Here is a 19369-nt window from a genome sequence, read left to right as displayed (position 1 = left end):
ATTTATTTATTAAGGCAAATAATTTATATGTTATCAAGGTTTCAAAAGCAATTCATATATCAATGTATATTTTTTTATGGTGAGTCTGCAGTGGTACAAGTTCCCAATGATTGCAGTTGTTCTACTTGGTAGTTAACTTTGGTTTTATTTGACTGCTAGAAGTTCAAGTTGACTTAGTATGAACATGTAATTGTATGAACGGACTGGTTTCCCTGGAAAGAAAACTGAGTTTTTGTTCTATAGTACAAAAGTTATGAGACACGAATCAGACAAATGTTCACTACAACAGGGATCAAAGGTGAGGTCTGACTGACCTGCCCAAAGTAAATGTAAATGATTTGTTATTTTGTCCTATACATATGAATATATATAATTTAGGTGTGGAGATCTCAACGGTTTTCAAGTTCTCAAACAGGTAGGGGTAGGCAGAGGATTGAGGGGGGCCGCCCCCCCCCCCCTTTTTGGGAAAAAATTGGTTGCTTAAATAGGGAATCACTGAAGCGTGACTGGAGCAGGCCCCCTCTTAGGTCAGTCAGTGGGCCCCCACTTATGAAAATTTCTGGATCCGCCACTGGGGATAGGGTGACCCTAGGGACTTCCCCTACATTTCATTTTATTTGTTATATTGTCCCATGCATGAATATATATGGTTTAGGGGTGGGGATCTCATTGGTTTCAAAGTTCTCAAACAGGAGGGGTAGGGTGACCCCAGGGACTCCATCTATATTTCATTTAATTAGTTATAGTTATTTTATTTGATTTGTTATATTGTCCCATACATGAGTATATATGGTGTAGGGGTAAGGATCTTGACCATTTCCAAGTTCTCAAACAGGAGGGTGTACAGTGATCTCAGGGACTCCCCTATCTTTCATTTGAATTGTTATATTGTCCCGTACATGAATATATGATTAAGGGGTGGCGATCTCAACAGGTTTCAAATTCTCAAACAGGAGGGGGTGGGGTGACCCAAGGGACTCCCCTATATTTCATCTGATTTGTTATATTGTCCCATACATGAATATATATGGTTTAGGGGTGGGGATCTGGACCATTTTTAAATTCTAAAACAGGAAGGGTGGGTGACCCCCCAGCGACTCTTTCTATATTTCATATGATTTTTCATATTGTCACAAACATGAATATATATGGTTGCACCCCCCCCCCCCCCTTAAATTTGCAAAGCATGGGTTGTTCTCAGCTTAATAAAGAGTATTCCGATAATTTTACCTCAAATTTTTTTTAGCCTCACTCTGCTCGGCGAAAATTTAAGTTTGTGCCCTTCCTAACCTAAAATCCTGGATCTGCCCCTCATATGGTTTAGGGGTGGGGAGCTCGACCGTTTCCAAGTTATCAAACAGGAGGGGGTAGAGTGGCCCAAAGAATGCCACCTATATATCATATGATTTACTTACATTTAGGTATATATAATATAGTTGCATTATTTGTGAAAATAAAGAAAGACACTTTCAGCTACTTTAATTGACCCTTCAAAATTGAGAAAAACAAATAACCCTTCAAAATTGCAGTAATATGTTTACACTTTAAAAGCATCTCACATGCATTATCATCATTTATCACTGATAAAGAAAATTTAGACTGTGACCATGAATATGTATATTTTTAGATATACTGTTCCCAGCTGTCACGTTGTATTGGATTTTTAAATTAAAATTTGTCAAAAGGTAATTTTGAGTTTCTGTACAGAGGCAGATTTAGGGGGGCAGGGGGCCCGGGCCCCCCCTTTTTGGGAAAAAATTTGGTTACTTATATAGGGAATCATTGAAGCGTGACTGAAGCGAGCCCCCTCTTAGGTCAGTCAGTGGGCCCTCACTTATGTAAATTTCTGGATCCACCACTGCTGTATAAAATATTTTTCTGCTTTTTCTTTCTTTTACATATAACTTCTAGTGTTTATATTCATTTACCATGCATAGATTTATTTTTTCATCTGCTTTGATTTATTTAGTAATTGATCGCCAAACCCGGAATTATCCTTATCCGCTTCCGGAATCGTATCCGATATTGTAAAATTTTGTCTTCACGGCCGCCATTGTTATGTGTTTACAATGTTGTTTTTGTCAATCAGATACGATTTTACTCGAATTTATACAATATTTGTCGGCGATTTTCTGTATAAAGCTAGCGGTTGAACAAAATGAATATCGCTGTCATAAATAATAATGATGAAAATAAGTTTTTAGCTCGTTTAATTGGAGACTTTGGTGAACATGGTGAAAAGGTTTGCAAAGTAATTTCTTATTTTCTTTCAAGTGGAAGGTAACTACGTCGGGCGTAGCTAGAAACCAACTATCCTATTCGAAATTCCGCTTGCAAAAGTGGAAGGTCGAGGACCTCGGACCACCGCTAATTTACACACATGCCTCTAAATTGAAAAGCTACGAAAATTTCTTTTTCTAATTTGAAATTGCTGCCATCAGCATGAACAGTTGAACTTATATAATAAACTACTGACGTAGTTGTACTACGTTTTGATGACAAACAATATCCCTACGACTTTTGCCATTTGGGAAATCTAAACTACTTGTCTTAAGAGATTTTCGGCAATTAAATAGTTCATACAATTGTTCTTTGACATCTTGGCTAAAAGCACAAGTCATAATGAACTGCACAATGATTCTTAATAAGCACTACTTCCTATGTGTAACTTCAAAACTTTTGGATAAATCGACGATCATTTAAGGTTTTTCTGGTCATATTTTTTGTAATCCAGAATAAAAAGTATTAAAAAAGTGTTCAATTAGTTATATATAACATAGTAGCGAGCTAGGTAATAACAATGGCAAGTATTTCAGCATTTATTGCGTAGAACACAAATCTAGGGTGCTCGCATAATGCAGCTTAACTGCATAAAAATCTTTACCCAGAGAATTCAATGATATGTAATGTAGCCAGTTATTGTTAATTGATATAGGAAGATGTGGTGTGAGTGCCAATGAGACAACTCTCCATCCAAATAACAATTTAAAAATAGTAAACCATTATAGGTCAATGTACGGCCTTCAACACAGAGCCTTATAATTATGAAGCCTTTAATTTTTGTTTATACAGTAAATTCAAAAATTATTGTGTCCATTTATTATTGTGATTTTGTCATTTTAGACGGAAATGTGATTTTATTTTTTACGATTTTGAGAAAAATCCTGTTTAATTCATATAAAATATTTCAAAATGAGAGTTTAAATTATCGCATTTTTCGTAATAATCTCGGGACTAAATGGCCGGTACAAAAAATGCACTTTTTTCACTCAGACTTCTATCTTCTATGATAGACAAACGGTTGTCCCTTCAAAAACAAATATACATATACAAGAACATTTGTTGAAACTTCTCAAATACACTTATGTGTTTCAATAGTTTCAAGCAATGCATTACATTAGAAAACATAAAACAGTGTATAAGAATGACACCAGGCCTCACGGTCATAAAACTTTCGAGCATGATTTTTGTACTCAGACTCGAAAATCAACCAATCAAATTGCTGGATTTCAGGTTTCGAGCATGATTTTTGTGCTCCGAGCACTGAGCAAAGTTTTATGCCTTCAAGGCCAGGAATCTGCTAAATAATACTCAGATTGGCTTAATATGGGAGGAGATTCTGATCTGAGTCACAAAGATGGCCAATATGCCATGGCATAAAAGCAATTGCCTAAAAAATCAACTTACTGATTATGGCGTATAATGGGTCCTCTAATAGGAAAATAATACAATTTATCTGATCATATCTTCTGTATACTTGACAGACTGATAAATGCTGCCTCAAATGTTTTAAGTAGATTTCCCTCATTAAATCTGTCACAAGTTGTCACAAGAAAAACATTTAATTCATCATTTTTAATTCTATTGTGACATTAATGGTACAAAATCATAATACTCCTGTGTAAACTAAACCTTGTGTAAACCCTCTTGTGTAAACTAAACCATGAGTTAACCCTGTGTAAACTAAGCTCAGTGTTAACCCTTCAATGTAAACTAAGCTTGTGTAAATTTAGACTCTCATGTGTAAACTAAGCCTTATAAGAACCCTCCTGTGTAAGCTAAGCCTAGTGTACATTTAAACCCTCATGTGTAAACTAAGCCTAATGTATGAACCATACTGTGTAAGCTTAGCCTTGTGTAAACCCTCCTGTGTAAAATAAACCGTGTATAAACTAAGCCCTGTGTAAACCATTCTGTGTAATCTCAATCCTGTGTAAATTATAAACCTGTGTTAACTGAGCTCCCTGTACAAATGGTGTAATGTATAAACTGGTGTACAGCCAAGTGTAAAGTAGAAACCAGTGTAATTAGAACTCCGTGTAAATTAAACCTTGTGTTAAAGATAAAAAGTGTTAACTCAAGAATCTCTGTGTTAAGTCGCTACCACAATTTATTTAATCTTCATGAAGCTGTACACCACAGTAAGAGAAAAAATTATGTTCTAAATGAAGAAACTACTGCATATTGTTTAACTGATATAAAACTGCAATTTGCTTTTTCCACAAATAAAATTAATGTGAATGGATCATTGTTATACAGAAATATAAATCTGAAATATTGAAAAACAGCTTCACACAATATGATATATAAGAACTTCCAGAAATAGTTAAGTATATGTCAGATTTTTGACATTTCAATATGCATATTACAATTCATTTTTTTCTTCTTCCTATGACGTTAAATATATTCAAAGTGGCAAAATAATTACCGGTATAATTAGCCCACGTCATAAATTTTAAAAAATAAGTTTTTCTTGACATACTGCCTACTAAGGTAAGTTGATTTGACCACATTTTTATGGTTAACAAACATAAACCAAAACTAAATATTTTTTGCTAAATCTAACTGCAATCGAAGGCAATCTATACATGCCTGTGATAGAAAAAACCTAATTGCTTTAAACATGTTAAATAATTCAACATTGATAAAATAAGGAAAACTATGATAAAATGACAATATATACTTTGATCTTTGACTTTGGGTAACAATTTTGTGGTTTAAAGAAAAGTTTGTGGATTAGGGAGCTACCATTTGATTTTTAAAGGGGGGCTAGGATGAAAAATTTTGTCCTGCATTTTTTTTTAGCTGTAATCTCTGTCCTGCCTTTTTATTTTTCACTCTGTTCGGTCCTGCCTATTTTTTTTTAGTTTATCCTGACTTTTTTTTACCTAAATTGTCGTCCTGACTTTTTTTTTTGCAAGTGTCTCATCCTGCCTTTTTTTTTTACTCAAAACTCCTGTCCTGCCTATTTTTTTCAAATTTCATCCTAGCCCCCCCATAAAAATCAAATGGTAGCTCCCTTAGTAAATTTGTGGATTTCAGTTTCCTGAACAAAACAAAACTGAATGAATATTTTGAACAACAGTCATTAGAAACAAACACAAATTGTATGAATAAAATGCATTTGATTTTGAGAGCATGTTTACCATGTTTACTAAGGATTTACAGTTTATTAAAGGTCAACAAAGGTGTTAATTGCAACATAAACATGATAAACATGTCACTTAACAAACATGTTAAAATCTAAAGTTGCTACTTTAAATCGAAGTATTGATTCTAAAAGTATGTAAAAAACATAGCTTATTTCAAAATTTATTCTCATCGAGTCAGTAGAATTATGAGAAAAAAATTTACACTTTAAAAAGCATAACAATTGATCACAAATCTGCACCACTCCAGGTCTTGTGGTCATATAATTTTATTGTCTCTGACTCAAGATATCAACCAATCAAACTACTAAGGCCTAAAATAAAATATAGTTTGTTTGCTGTTCACCGACCCAGAAAAATTGGCCCTACCCAAATAATTTTATTGCTGTTTTGAAATGAAAATTATTTTTATTGTCTGAATAGTCAGATGCGCCGCAGTTTTTAAAAGGTTTTTCCTTCTATTCGCTTTTAAAATTTTAAATCGATAAAATAAAATAATTTTCCAACCTACCAACCCATATTTAAATATGCGAGTCGGGGAACAGCAAACAAACAATTTTTTAAGGGTGGCCTAATTTGGTGTGAAACTTTCACACTCCCAGTACAGAGTTAAGTTTAAAACTGAGAGTCAGAGAGTACATGTACCACTTTCTAACATGTTTAAAGAACAAAATACTTCCTTCATAGAATAAACAAATATTCGGACATTCATTCATTTAAGATTTGATAGATGGGTAAAGTCTTATCTGCAGTTGAAAAGTACAAAGCACATGTGCTTGTATGAAATGTGTTATCTCGGTGATTTCATGGACATCTTTCCATGGGTGGACTTGGAAAGTACCCAGTTGTTTTTCTTCATTGGCCACATAAATTCAAGGATAGAGCCATGAAAATTGGTACCCCTGGGAGATAAAAGAACTTTCACAGTAGAAAACTGACAAGAAGAAGAAACTGAACTTTTTTTATGCAAAGGAGTAGGTCCAGTAAGACCCCATTTTGGCCCCAAATTTATATAGTTTTACAAAATTGTTAAAATGTAAACTTTTACGAGCATCACTGAAGAGACATGTATTGTCGAAATGCGCATCTGGTGCAACAAAATTGGTACCGTTGATTTTATTAGTTACTTATTTGAAAGTAGAATGTTTCTGCTGCATAAACATGGGATGTTTTTGACAATACAAAATGCACATATACATCAGGTACTGGCATCATTAAGTCATGCTGAATTACTGAAATCTTCACAATTCTAGCATTTAAGTTAAATTTTAGACGGTTTCCGTCTTAAATGAAAGTGGTCGCATTTGTGTTCATTCTTAATATTGTAATGTAAGTTGTATTTGATGATAATACATAACATATATAAAGGTTGAGGATGAACATGGATGCGGCCACTTTCATTTTTGACAAAAAACATCTGAAAAGTTACATGTTTTGGCATATTTGATAGATTTTTATATTTAAGCTTGAATCCGAGCATGTAAAAAAAGTTTCCAAAATCTTTCGTCAGATGAACCTGAAATTTGAGGCCAAAACCGGCCCTTTCCAGACCTACTCCTTTATTTAACTTTTTGCTTTCAAAATATGCTAGGCCAAAAATGAAATTTCATCATCAAAAAGTTAGAAAACTGCATATCCTCATCATCTCTTAACATTCCTATGCAGGCTCTTGTAATAATATTGTAAACATTGTGAAGAATCTCTGATGTAGGTCTGTATAAAAATTGATTTATACAAAGCTGTGTATAACAGCTACATTTATCATGCAAGTGCATGTCTTCTTAAATAAGTCAAGAGGGATTCCAGAAGGCATACTGTAAAACAAGGTATGGTATGATGACATGGTTAACACATCATTATACCATGGTATGCATAAATTACCATTCCACTGAGCCATACCATGTTTTACAATATGTCATTCCAGAATTATGCAGTAACCTTGGAATCTAACTACTTTTATCATATTCTACCAGCAGACACTTAACCTAAGCTGTAAGAACTCTTATATCTTTGCTGTAAGCATGGTATCTCTACTTAATCATTTTTCATATCATAAAACAAGTTATATCATAGAGATGCCATAGCACATTTAGTGAAAAATTATTTTTTGATGTAACCAAGTAAAAACATTTGTAAATGGAAGGGTGGAAGATTTAACAGACCTACATTAGTCTTTACTGGATTATTCCAAACTTACAAATGGTCTACACCTTACCATTTTTAAAATTTAAAACAGTATCTTATTTTTAATAACTTCTCTATCTTTAGACCATGCCACAAAGTTTCCTAGACCCCCCTTTTATTCATCCATTTGATCACTTTGGTGACTTTGGTTACATCCTTAGAAAATTGATGTGCACATGCAAAATTGTTGATGCTTCATGATGAAATTGCAACAACCTTTGATTTACATTAATAGTTTCTGATGCCTAAAAGATGAATTTTCAGCGATATTGTTTGCCTTAAATTACCGGAGAATAAAGGCTTTTTCCCCTAGAGAAGAATCCCAATTTGAAAAAAAATGGCTAAAAATTATTCCCAAAAAGACATCTTTTTTCCCAAACAGTGCAATCTCAGTAGTAATTGTGCCTGAATTCAAACTGAAACACTCATTTATACATTTTTCATGTCTAAAATGATTATATGAGTGTGCACATTTGAGGGTCTATCTATGTATCATCACTGACAATAAGTGGTCTTATTTCAAAGCAGGGTTTTACTCTTGAAAAGGGGTCTGCAAATTGAAGTTTCAGTCAAATTCCTGGTTTATTCTAAATTTCCCAATTTGATAAAAATGACCCATATTTTCCCAATAAGAAAGGGTAGAGGTAGTTTTGAAAAAAACTGATTTTATGGGAGACAGGGGGAGTCACCACTTAACTAAGTTAAAAGCAGTGCATAATTACTTTTATCACCTTAATTTAGTTTAACATAAACAGCATGATAGTGTGTCTAATCATTTTATAGTCTTAGCTAAGTTCTAAACAAATGTTAAATCAAATAAGGTGCTTGTTTTATGGATGTTTCAAGAATAAGTCTTAGAGATCTACGTTAAGTAAAATCAGATTAAAGTGCTCATAACCTTGAAATATGCTTAATTCCAATCTTTATCTTTCCGTCAAAATAATTTGGTTAAAGTCAAAGTTATATTACATCATTTGTGCACTTGTAAATATGATAAATGATAAAATTAATATATTTATGTAGATATGGTTAAATTATCTACATAATAGGGAGGGGTGCTTAAAAAATGTTAAACTGGTACAATGACCTTCTTGTCAGTCTAAAGATGCAGGGATCCAGTTTTCCAATTAATATGATTGGATGTACAAAACCAGTGGAAAGTAAAAGTTTTATTGTAAGGCCAAACAAAAATATATGCTTGTTTCCAGATCAATGCTGACTTTCCTGCATCCCTCTGACTAAGTTTGTCTATAACGGACCCTAAAACATTTTATTGCCTTTCAAAGAAATTAAGACATGATAGTATTTCTATCAATGAAATAAGGATTTTTCATTGGAACGATTTTTGGTAGAGACGAATTCAAGGAGACAGAAATATAACATTTTTTCATAATTTAAAAATTTTTAGAAGTTCTTGAGTTTCAAAATCAAACATTTCATAGAAAAGGAAAAATAAACTGGCTAATATTTAATCATCTGCGATAAAATATAAATCAAACTTAATAGTGAACATATCTGAACTATTCATTATTGAACAAATGAAATACTTTACTTTGAACTTTGATCAGACACGTGGGTCCACTTACATGTACATGGTATAAAGTATATGTTATAACAATACTTTCATATCACTACATAATTTGATCATCACATCCTTAGTACCCTTCGGTTAAGTACCACTTAGCACTGAATGAGCATATCAAATTCTATCGGATGTCGTAAGCATGTTTTACATCTGTAAAATTTATAACAATATATCCTAGACTCCCAATATTTCAATGTAGGATGGCATCAAAAATAGGGTGCAGGGCATTTTAGTCATAGTTTTTGAACTACTTTAAGACATTTTTATTAATGCTGAAATTGCAGCCCATTGAATCACTATATTATTTATCTGTTTAACTGTATAAATTGGTTAAAAAGATTTTATTTAAAAATGTCCACTATGACTTTTTTGTGACTTTCAGTCCTATGTATATATGCTTTAAATCATAATAATCTCAGTATTGTAAATTTAGAAATTATTGCGATGGTTTTATTATTGCTTAAAATGCAAGAGAGTTATAATTTTTGCACATATTTACTCACATTTTGAAATTTTCATGTGAATTAAACAGGATTTTTCTTAAAATTGAAAAAATCATATTCAAAAGGACAAAATTGTAATAATGAATGCACACAATAATTTCTGAATAATTTACAGTAACACTTACTATACCAATGAAAGATGAGGGGTTCAGCCCCATTTCAACATCTATCAAAATGTACGGAGAGAATGTTAATTTTACAACATTAATATTAATTTATTCACACACATTTTTGCTTTTTGGAAATCTGTCCTGCTTGAACTTTTCAGGTCATACAACAATTACTTTTCCATTGTGCCATCAGATATTTTCTATTATGACATCAACATTTTCTTGAACTTTTGTGATTTCCAGTAATAATACATAAATAGCGATAAGGTGTATTGCATTGTTTAAAACAATTTATTTATGTGTGTCTTTGTGAGTTGGTGTGTATTCTGTAGACTTGATTGTTGGTGTTGACTATGCACTTTTTACCTTTTCCCTTTTAGTAAATGTTAATTAAGGTGGTACCTAACACTACAGGGAGATAACTCTGTAAAGTCAGCTACACATTTTAATTACGTTGTGTTGTATTGGGAATATGAAACTTCTTAATAGGTTTCATTCATTGTCGAAGGTCATACAGTGACCTATAGTTGTTATCTTCTACGAGTTCTATGTCATTTGATCTCTGACGGAGAGTTAACTTATTGTCAATTATTTCACATCTTCTTATTTTCATATTGCAAATTGAATACATCTTGTACATATGAAAATATTTCAAAAAATATATTATACAAATTAAATAAATGTTTATTGATATTTGATTTTCTGTCAAATATTTTGGTGATTTTTTTTTACAATTAAAAAAGCTATTTTGTTTAAAAATAAGCTTGACAAAACTTACTTGCTATAGACTCCAAATAATCCACTAACTGTAGTACTTATGCAATGTACTGTATACAGGAGCCAAGAAGCTGCAAATTTCCTGCCACTCAAGATAAATTAAATAGACAAGTTTTTACATAGCTGATGAGGACAGCTGAAGTCAGTTCTCCCTAGGACAGCATCTGTAACATTGAGATAACAAGTGCAAGTTCATACAGTGGAAAATATAAATATTTACTTACATTAACAAAAATATTTATGTAAGATCTTAAACATGGTGTAACTGGAGCAACTTAAATCATTGATTTTTTGTTCACTACTTTTGCTTGAATTTTCCTCTCAGAATTATGTTGGGTTTCACTGTCCATTGGCATGACCTTGTGGCATTAAGATTTTTTTATCTACTGCTTAATTGTGTATTAAATGTGGAAGAGGTCATACATAAACATCAAATACAATAATATCATCAATATGTACAATGATGTAGGAACAAGATGTCTTTAATGTAAAGTTCAGGAATATTTTTACAATTTATTACTCGGACAATTTCAGGTATATTTCAACAATTGAAAAATAAAATCAAATCAACATTATGTACATAAATTGTAGTGTAAAAGTTGGAGTTTTCCTGATGACAGTAAATCTACAAAAGCTCTTTGGACAATGAATCTAGTGTTATTCTAGTTTAATTCTTTCAAAAGGAAGAAAACACACTTTTCTAAATATTGTCCTAAAGTGTCAGTTGCCAATAAAAAGCCTTAAATAATATTACCTGCCCTGCTGTAAAACAACTGGAATACTAGGAATACGATCTTCCTTTATCTCTAATCACACGGAGGCTCACAGCTTCTTTATGCACCTGCAAAACAATATCAACTGACATTATTATTATTAACAAGGTGTTTTCATCTTCATATTAACAACTTGTAATATATTTCAAGTACATATAGTTCATGAATGTGAAGATGCTCAAGTAATTAAAATGACCTATAAAGTAATTAAAATGACCTATAAATCAACTTCATGAATATTGAACAGAACATCAAAACTGCTGTTGTATTTTCTAATGAGTGGAAATTGTTTCTTGTTTTAGCCAATAAACCTCAACTATATTCATGATAAATCATAGGCTTGCCCCTCCCCAACCCCTTTTATGGAAAACATTTGGTTTATAACTATAGAGTTCTCGATAAGTGGTGGTCCTATGGATTTAACCACCACACTTTTAGAAAGGACCAACACAATTTTGGTAATTTGCAATAGAAATGATAGTGAGGACCTGCATATATTCTTCAAGGACCACCAGGGAAACAAAGATTTTGACTACTCTGTAATAATAAATAATTTAGGGAATCACTGAAGCATAGCTAGAAAGGCCCCTTCTATGGAAGTCAGTGGACCCTCTTTTAAAAAAAAATTCTTGATAGATCTGCAAATGCATATAGCTTAAAATGGGAGGTTACCCTCAGTGTACATAAATAATGAAGCCTCGTACAAGATTGCTTCCCCTTGTTACTTCATGAGCTTTTAATTACCATAAAATTGAGAATGTGTGTTTTCAGCATGAGAGCATGTTCCAGCCCCATTTTATTATGCAATAGATTTTTTAATGTTGTTGATTTTTTTAAGCACTTTTTCTATTACCCATTTTGGGGTTCAGATGCTTCATATCGACTCTTTGTTTATTATACCTTATTGATACCATCAACAGCCTGTTTGTATGTATGACTGCATGATAATAAAGCACCTTTTGCCAGATACTTTCAGTTGTCAAAATGGGAGGCAACTATTTAATAATTTTTTTATCACTCAACATGCTCAAGGAGTGAACACTTTTGATTACTTTTTCAATGCTATCTTTTTTTGTGTCTGTTCCAAGTCAGAAGCCTCTGGCCTTTGTTATTCTTGAATGATTTTTTATTATGGTTTCTTTAATATATATTTCTGAGTCAAGTATGACATCATTATCACTGAACTGGTATGCATTTTTGTTTAAAGGCCAGCAGAAGCACACCTCCAGGTTTCAGGATTTTCATGCTGCTATCTTTTTAAAATTGTGGAGCCTCTGTCCTTTGTCATCTTTGTAAGTCTTATATGATTTTTAATTTTATTTCCGAGTCAAGTATGACGTCATTATCACTGAACTAGTATACATTTTTTTACGACTGCAAAAATTTTAATTTTTCGTCGTATATTGCTATCACGTTGGCGTCGTCGTCTTGCGTCTTGCGTCGTCGTCCGAATACTTTTAGTTTTCGCACTCTAACTTTAGTAAAAGTGAATAGAAATCAATGAAATTTTAACACAAGGTTTATGACCACAAAAGGAAGGTTGGGATTGATTTTGGGAGTTTTGGTCCCAACATTTTAGGAATTAGGGGCCAAAAAGGGCCCAAATAAGCATTTTCTTGGTTTTCGCACTATAACTTTAGTTTAAGTGAATAGAAATCTATGAAATTTTGACACAAGGTTTATGACCACAAAAGGAAGGTTGGGATTGATTTTGGGAGTTTTGGTTCCTACAGTTTCGGAATTAGGGGCCAAAAAAGGGCCCAAATAGCATTATTCTTGGTTTTCGCACAATAACTTTAGTATAAGTAAATAGAAATCTATGAAATTTAAACACAAGGTTTATGACCATAAAGGGAAGGTTGGGTTTGATTTTGGGAGTTTTGGTCCCAACAGTTTAGGAATAAGGAGCCCAAATGGTCCAAAATTGAACTTTGTTTGATTTCATCAAAAATTGAATAATTGGGGTTCTTTGATATGCCAAATCTAACTGTGTATGTAGATTCTTAATTTTTGGTCCCATTTTCAAATTGGTCTACATTAAAGTCCAAAGGGTCCAAAATTAAACTTAGTTTGATTTTAACAAAAATTGAATCCTTGGGGTTCTTTGATATGCTGAATCTAAAAATGTACTCAGATTTTTTATTATTGGCCCAGTTTTCAAGTTGGTCCAAATCGGGGTCCAAAATTAAACTTTGTTTGATTTCATCAAAAATTGAATAATAGAGGTTCTTTGATATGCCAAATCTAACTGTGTAGGTAGATTCTTAATTTTTGGTCCCTTTATCAAATTGGTCTACATTAAAGTCCAAAGGGTCCAAAATTAAACTAAGTTTGATTTTAACAAAAATTGAATTCTTGGGCTTTTTTGATATGCTGAATCTAAACATGTACTTAGATTTTTGATTATGGGCCCAGTTTTCAAGTTGGTTCAAATCAGAATCCAAAATTATTATATTAAGTTTTGTGCAATAGCAAGAAATTTTCAATTGCACAGTATACACCAATAGCAAGAAATCTTCAATTGCACAGTATTGTGCAATAGCAAGAAATTTTCAATTGCACAGTATTGCGCAATAGCAAGAAATCTTCAATTGCACAGTATTGTGCAATAGCAAATATTTTCAATTACTCAGTATTGTGCAATAGCAAGAAATATCTAATTGTAATTCCAATTGGAGTTATCTTTCTTTGTCCAGAATAGTAGTTGAATTAACTTAAATCTTTGTTTTATACAATACAGATATATAATTAATATTTCAATTGGAGTTATCTTTCTTTGTCCAGAATAGTAGTTGAATCAACTTAAATCATTGTTTTATACAATATACAATGTATAGCAAGAAATTTTCAATTGCACAGTATACACTAATAGCAAGAAATCTTCAATTGCACAGTATTGTGCAATAGCAAGAAATTTTCAATTGCACAGTATTGCGCAATAGCAAGAAATCTTCAATTGCACAGTATTGTGCAATAGCAAATATTTTCAATTACTCAGTATTGCGCAATAGCAAGAAATATCTAATTGTAATTCCAATTGGAGTTATCTTTCTTTGTCCAGAATAGTAGTTGAATCAACTTAAATCATTGTTTTATACAATATACAATGTATATTCACTTTTTCTACCAACTGATAAATTAAAACAATCTTTACCATTCAGTGATAACAAGCACTTTATTTTACATTTTAATATTTTATGATGTATTTAAATGAGTAGTTATTGTTGCAAACTCCATTAGAAATTTGAATTGAGATCAGTTTTGGAAAAAGGGAAAGGGGGATGTGAAAACAAATGGGGGTGGGGGGTTATTTTTTTCTTATTTCAGATTTCATAAATAAAAAGAAAATTTCTTCAAACATTTTTTTGAGAGGATTAATATTCAACAGCATAGTGAATTGCTCAAAGACAAAAAAAATATTTTAAGTTCATTAGACCACATTCATTCTGTGTCAGAAACCTATGCTGTGTCAACTATTTAATCACAATCCAAACTTAGAGCTGAATCCAGCTTAAATATTGTGTCCATAATTGCCCCAACCGTTCAGGGTTCAACCTCTGCAGTCGTATAAAGCTGCGTCCTGCGGAGCATCTGGTTGTTTGGGGCCAGCAGAAGCACGCCTCTGGGTTTTTGGATTTTCACGCTTCATTGAATACCCATTGGTGGCCTTTGGCTGTTATATATCTGCTCTTTGGGTTGTTGTTTCTCTGACACATTCCCTTTTTCCATTCTCAATTCTATTTATCAAACTAATTTATTCAAACTTTAATGCTATAAAGTATGGGAAAATCTGGATTCAGAATTTTATATTTCTTCAATGCAAGATTAATATTTCTTTTAGAAAAAAAAGAACATTAATTAACCCACTAAAATTGAATGGTTGTTCCCTAATTCACCTCAGTAGCAGATCCAGAAATGTGTACAAGGGGGCTTGACTGATTTAATAAGGTCTGCTCTATTCATGCTCTGATCTGCCTATATGCACTTTTATCTTAAGAATAGCACAAACAAATATGTGGATCCAGGGGGGGGGGGGGGGCTTTAGTCGGGGATACAGGACTTTTCATAAGGGTGGGGACGCTTCGGTCAGACTTCAGTAATTCTTATATATTCAACCAGAGACATATAATAATTGAATTAAATGTCTCTGATTCAACCAATTGTTTTCCACAAAGGGGCTCCCTACCCCTGAATCCAGCTGCTATGAGCATGTCGTATTGAATTTAAAGTAATATTTCAGCAAGGGTATTTTCCTGAATATGTTGCTATGAGTTGCTTGTATATTAGATTTCTTATTAATGATAATTGATAGTGATAGTCTAAGACACTTGAATAAATATAACCCTTTTTGGCTTTACCACTCTCGTTGCACATGCAGAATCAAAACAGCAAGTCTTTTTGGCGGGTATAATATAATTGTAAAACAGTGTCGGAATCGTGCGATTTTCCGTTTCTTGCTTGTATTACCTTTATTTCCCATGTTAATTTCTATTCCATAGGCGGATCCAGGGGGGGGCCTGGGGGCCCGGGCCCCCCTTTCGTGGGAAAAATTTGGTTGATTATATAGGGAATCACTGAAGCATGACTGGAGAGGCCCCCCCCCTTAGGTCAGTCAGCGGCCCCCCCCCTTAGGAATAGTTCTGGATCCGCCACTGTATTCCATCTTGGGACTATTATGATAGTCCCAACTGCGGAGCTCTAATTGGCATTGAGAATATAAACTGTATCAATAAATCAGTAAGATGAAATTATCTTTTTGAGGCAAAGAGGCTGAGCTCAAGTTATATCAATGTTCGCCGGCCAATTCAAACGATTTATCTCAACCTTATGTTTTTCAGAAAATGTACCTGCAGTTTTTGTAAATAAATTTACTCCGTGTTGCCTCATGACTAAACCTTGAAGACTGGTGTTGATTGTGGTTTTTTTTTTTTGCATTTTTTTTTTATTATTATTATTATTTCTCTATGATGAGTTTATTTACATGTGCTGTAGCTGCTAAGTTGCATTCTTTTGATTGTGCTATTTGCATTCTTTTGCTTGTGTTTTATATTGGTTTTAAATTATAAACTGATATTTGACATTTGTTTTAATATATATTTTGCTTAGCTTTTATTTTGCATAAGGCAGCAACCATTTGATTTTCTGGGGGGGGGGGGGGGGGTGGGGGGGGGGGGGGCTATGTTTTTTTTTGGAAAAAAAAGTTTGTTTCCAGTTTTTGGAGAAAAAAATAATTTGTTTTTGATTCTGAGAAAAAAAAATTGTTTGTTTCACCCTCAGCTGCCACTATATGTAATGCTAAAATTGAAAGAAAAAAATTGTTTTCGACTTGTCGCGAAAAAAATAGATTGTTTTTCGCCACAGTCGCAATTTGTCCAGAAAAAAAAACCATAGCACCCCCCCCCCCCCCCTCCCCAGAAATTCAAATGGTTGCTGCCTAAGAAACAATATTTTGCTCAGCTTTTATTTTGCATGACACGGCCGCTACAACATGTATATGTGAAAGTATATAAATACATGCATGAGCAGTCTATGTGCATGTGTGTTGTATACAATTTATATGTATCTGAAGTTATTACATGCATTTTTTTTTTATAATATCTGTATGTTAAAGCAAGGATTTGTATAGTCTTACTATACAAATCCTTGGTTAAAGTTTAAGAGCTCTTTAGAGTTTATGTTCCTTGGTATAATGTGTATATGTAACCCGACTTTAAATAAAGACCTACCGTATTAGACTATTTACCGGGTTTGTAATAAAATGAGCAACACGACGGGTACCACATGTGGAGCAGGATCTATTCTACTTACCCTTTCAGAACACCTGAGGTCACCCACAGTTTTCGTTGGGGTTCGTGTTGGTTAGTCTTTAGTTTATTTATGTTGTGTATTGTGTTCTATTAATTACCTGTTCGTCTCTTTCTTTTTTAGCCATGGCGTTGTCAGTTTATTTCCGATCTATGAGTTTGACTGTAGCTCTGGTATCTACCTTACTTACTTACTTACTTACTTACCCGGCTTTTATTGGGTAGTTTGTGTTGCTTAAAGGGAAACTTCGCAAAAAAATCAAAAATTGATATTATGTTCATTCTGTATAAAAATGTTCAAATTCATAGATATTAAAGTTTTATTCCGCTAGATAAGCGATCACCATCGATTTTAAATTTAGAGTATCAATTCTCCGAGATCCGCCATCTTGTCTTCTTTCCCGATGAATAAAAACGATATGTCTATAAACCACAAAGAAACAAAACTACAGTAACCGATGTAGTCGTAATTGCGTGTCGATATCTTGTCAATCGTACGGTTGTTTAATACGACTAACTAACTTGATACGGAAAATATTCTTACTTTTTTTAAATTACCATGGTCTGTTGTTTTTAAACTGTTGATATTGGAATTAGGTGAAAAGTCAAAGTTGAAATCATAAATAAGTGTTCCGTGAAAATTGTTTTCGAAAATCTAATTTGTTCACAATTCTTTAAAGTAATAAACTTTTTTCAAATATATTTTGATCTTCCCTTATCTGATCACCAGCATGGCTAAAGGTATTACTTCCAAAGGTATTGTGAGGGGTGTGAGGTGACACGTCCAGGTATTCAAGCGATTTCCTGTCGGGCTTGCAAGTTCATGCATCGTTTCACTTCTGCAGGTATTGATCAGTGTACACGGCTGATAACTTATAACTTATAACTTTCCATTTTGAACTATCAGATGTATAATATACAACTCTGTCTTACTTGTCATTACTAAACTCATACGCTTGTTTATAAATAACATTTCTGGTGTAAAGAATAGAATTCATAATATATAAATAATACCCAAAAAATAAGATTTGATGAAATTAAAATCTATTTAAATATTTTTTCCAAGGGTGAATTTGGGAAAATGTAATATATAGTCATTGTCAATAGTGAAGGACAGATTGGAACAGACCAGAAATATTGATTTAAAAAAATGTACGCACTTGCCGACGATTCGTTTATACGACTGGATATAAAGTTACGGAACTATAGCGCAATTTAAAATATATACGTGTATACATTGAACATAAGAAAAAAACATATATTTTGAATAAATAGAGGTAAAAGTGTTGTAAATAGACTAGCCAACGTATGCCAACAGTATGTAATCATCGAATGTCGATAGACTACAGTTGTATACCAAAAGAAGAAGAGAACCAATTTGATTTAAATACAGGTCGATGTATAACTTTTGCTTTGGTTCATTGAAGCTGTGGACCTAGGAAAATCACAGATTTATATTTCAATAAGATTGTTCTCAAACAAAGGAAGGAATTCGTCATCACAATTGTTATATATGCCACTGGACGAACACTAATTATCCCCAGGGGATGTGAATATTTTGCTGGGAAACTTTTGAGTATCAAAGTTTCAAATTAATTTCGGGATTTATTTTCTTTCTTGGTATTCAATAACCGAAAAAAGAATAAATTACTTGTTCGCTAAATAGGGATATTCTTGTCAGATAAAAGAATTTTAGTTATATTTAAAAAATAGGGAAATATGACATTAAATTGGTTCTGTCTTTTTTTAAACATCGTTAAAACGATGTGTGTCTAAGGTGAACGCCACAAGAACCCTGTAATACTAGTACGAGAGTATAGCATGTAAACATTCCTTCTCAATAATATGGTTGTATTGGAAAACTTTTCATACAGATTGACAACTCATTGTCCGATATGCATGTAATATTTGCCACATGACGCCCATAGTTCTTTCTACCATCATCACCTTATTCCTTGATATTGCTGTAAACATCGATGGTTCACACCCAAACAAAATGGGAGTAATGAACCTTCAGAGCTTCTCCGTGTTATACACTTGTGAAATATATAGACGAAATTTCTGTATTGAAATGAATCTACATCTCACAAACAGGATTTTCAAATAACGATTTTGAGTAATCACCTTACAAACCAATATAAACGTATGGCAAGATATAACCATGAAGGAATTTAGTTTTTGTCAGAACTCATCACTATATCATA

General features: G+C 32.9%; 1 protein-coding gene across 1 annotated transcript in view; it reads right to left on the bottom strand.

The window, feature by feature from the left end:
- LOC143052712 (hydroxysteroid 11-beta-dehydrogenase 1-like protein) overlaps positions 1–15734 on the bottom strand; it is a 64959-nt gene extending 49225 nt beyond the window's left edge. The window contains exons 1-3 of the mRNA XM_076225801.1: positions 15720–15734; positions 11343–11429; positions 10590–10752 (exon numbers count right to left, since the gene is read on the bottom strand). The gene's annotated coding sequence lies outside the window, so the exon portion shown is untranslated. The remainder of the gene's footprint in view (positions 1–10589; positions 10753–11342; positions 11430–15719) is intronic.
- Between the last annotated feature and the right edge of the window lie 3635 nt (positions 15735–19369).

This window comes from Mytilus galloprovincialis, chromosome 11 (assembly GCF_965363235.1).
Source record: "Mytilus galloprovincialis chromosome 11, xbMytGall1.hap1.1, whole genome shotgun sequence".
Taxonomy (NCBI): domain Eukaryota; kingdom Metazoa; phylum Mollusca; class Bivalvia; order Mytilida; family Mytilidae; genus Mytilus; species Mytilus galloprovincialis.
Note: the sequence above shows the minus strand (reverse complement) of the source record. Positions and strands in the feature narration are given on the sequence as shown.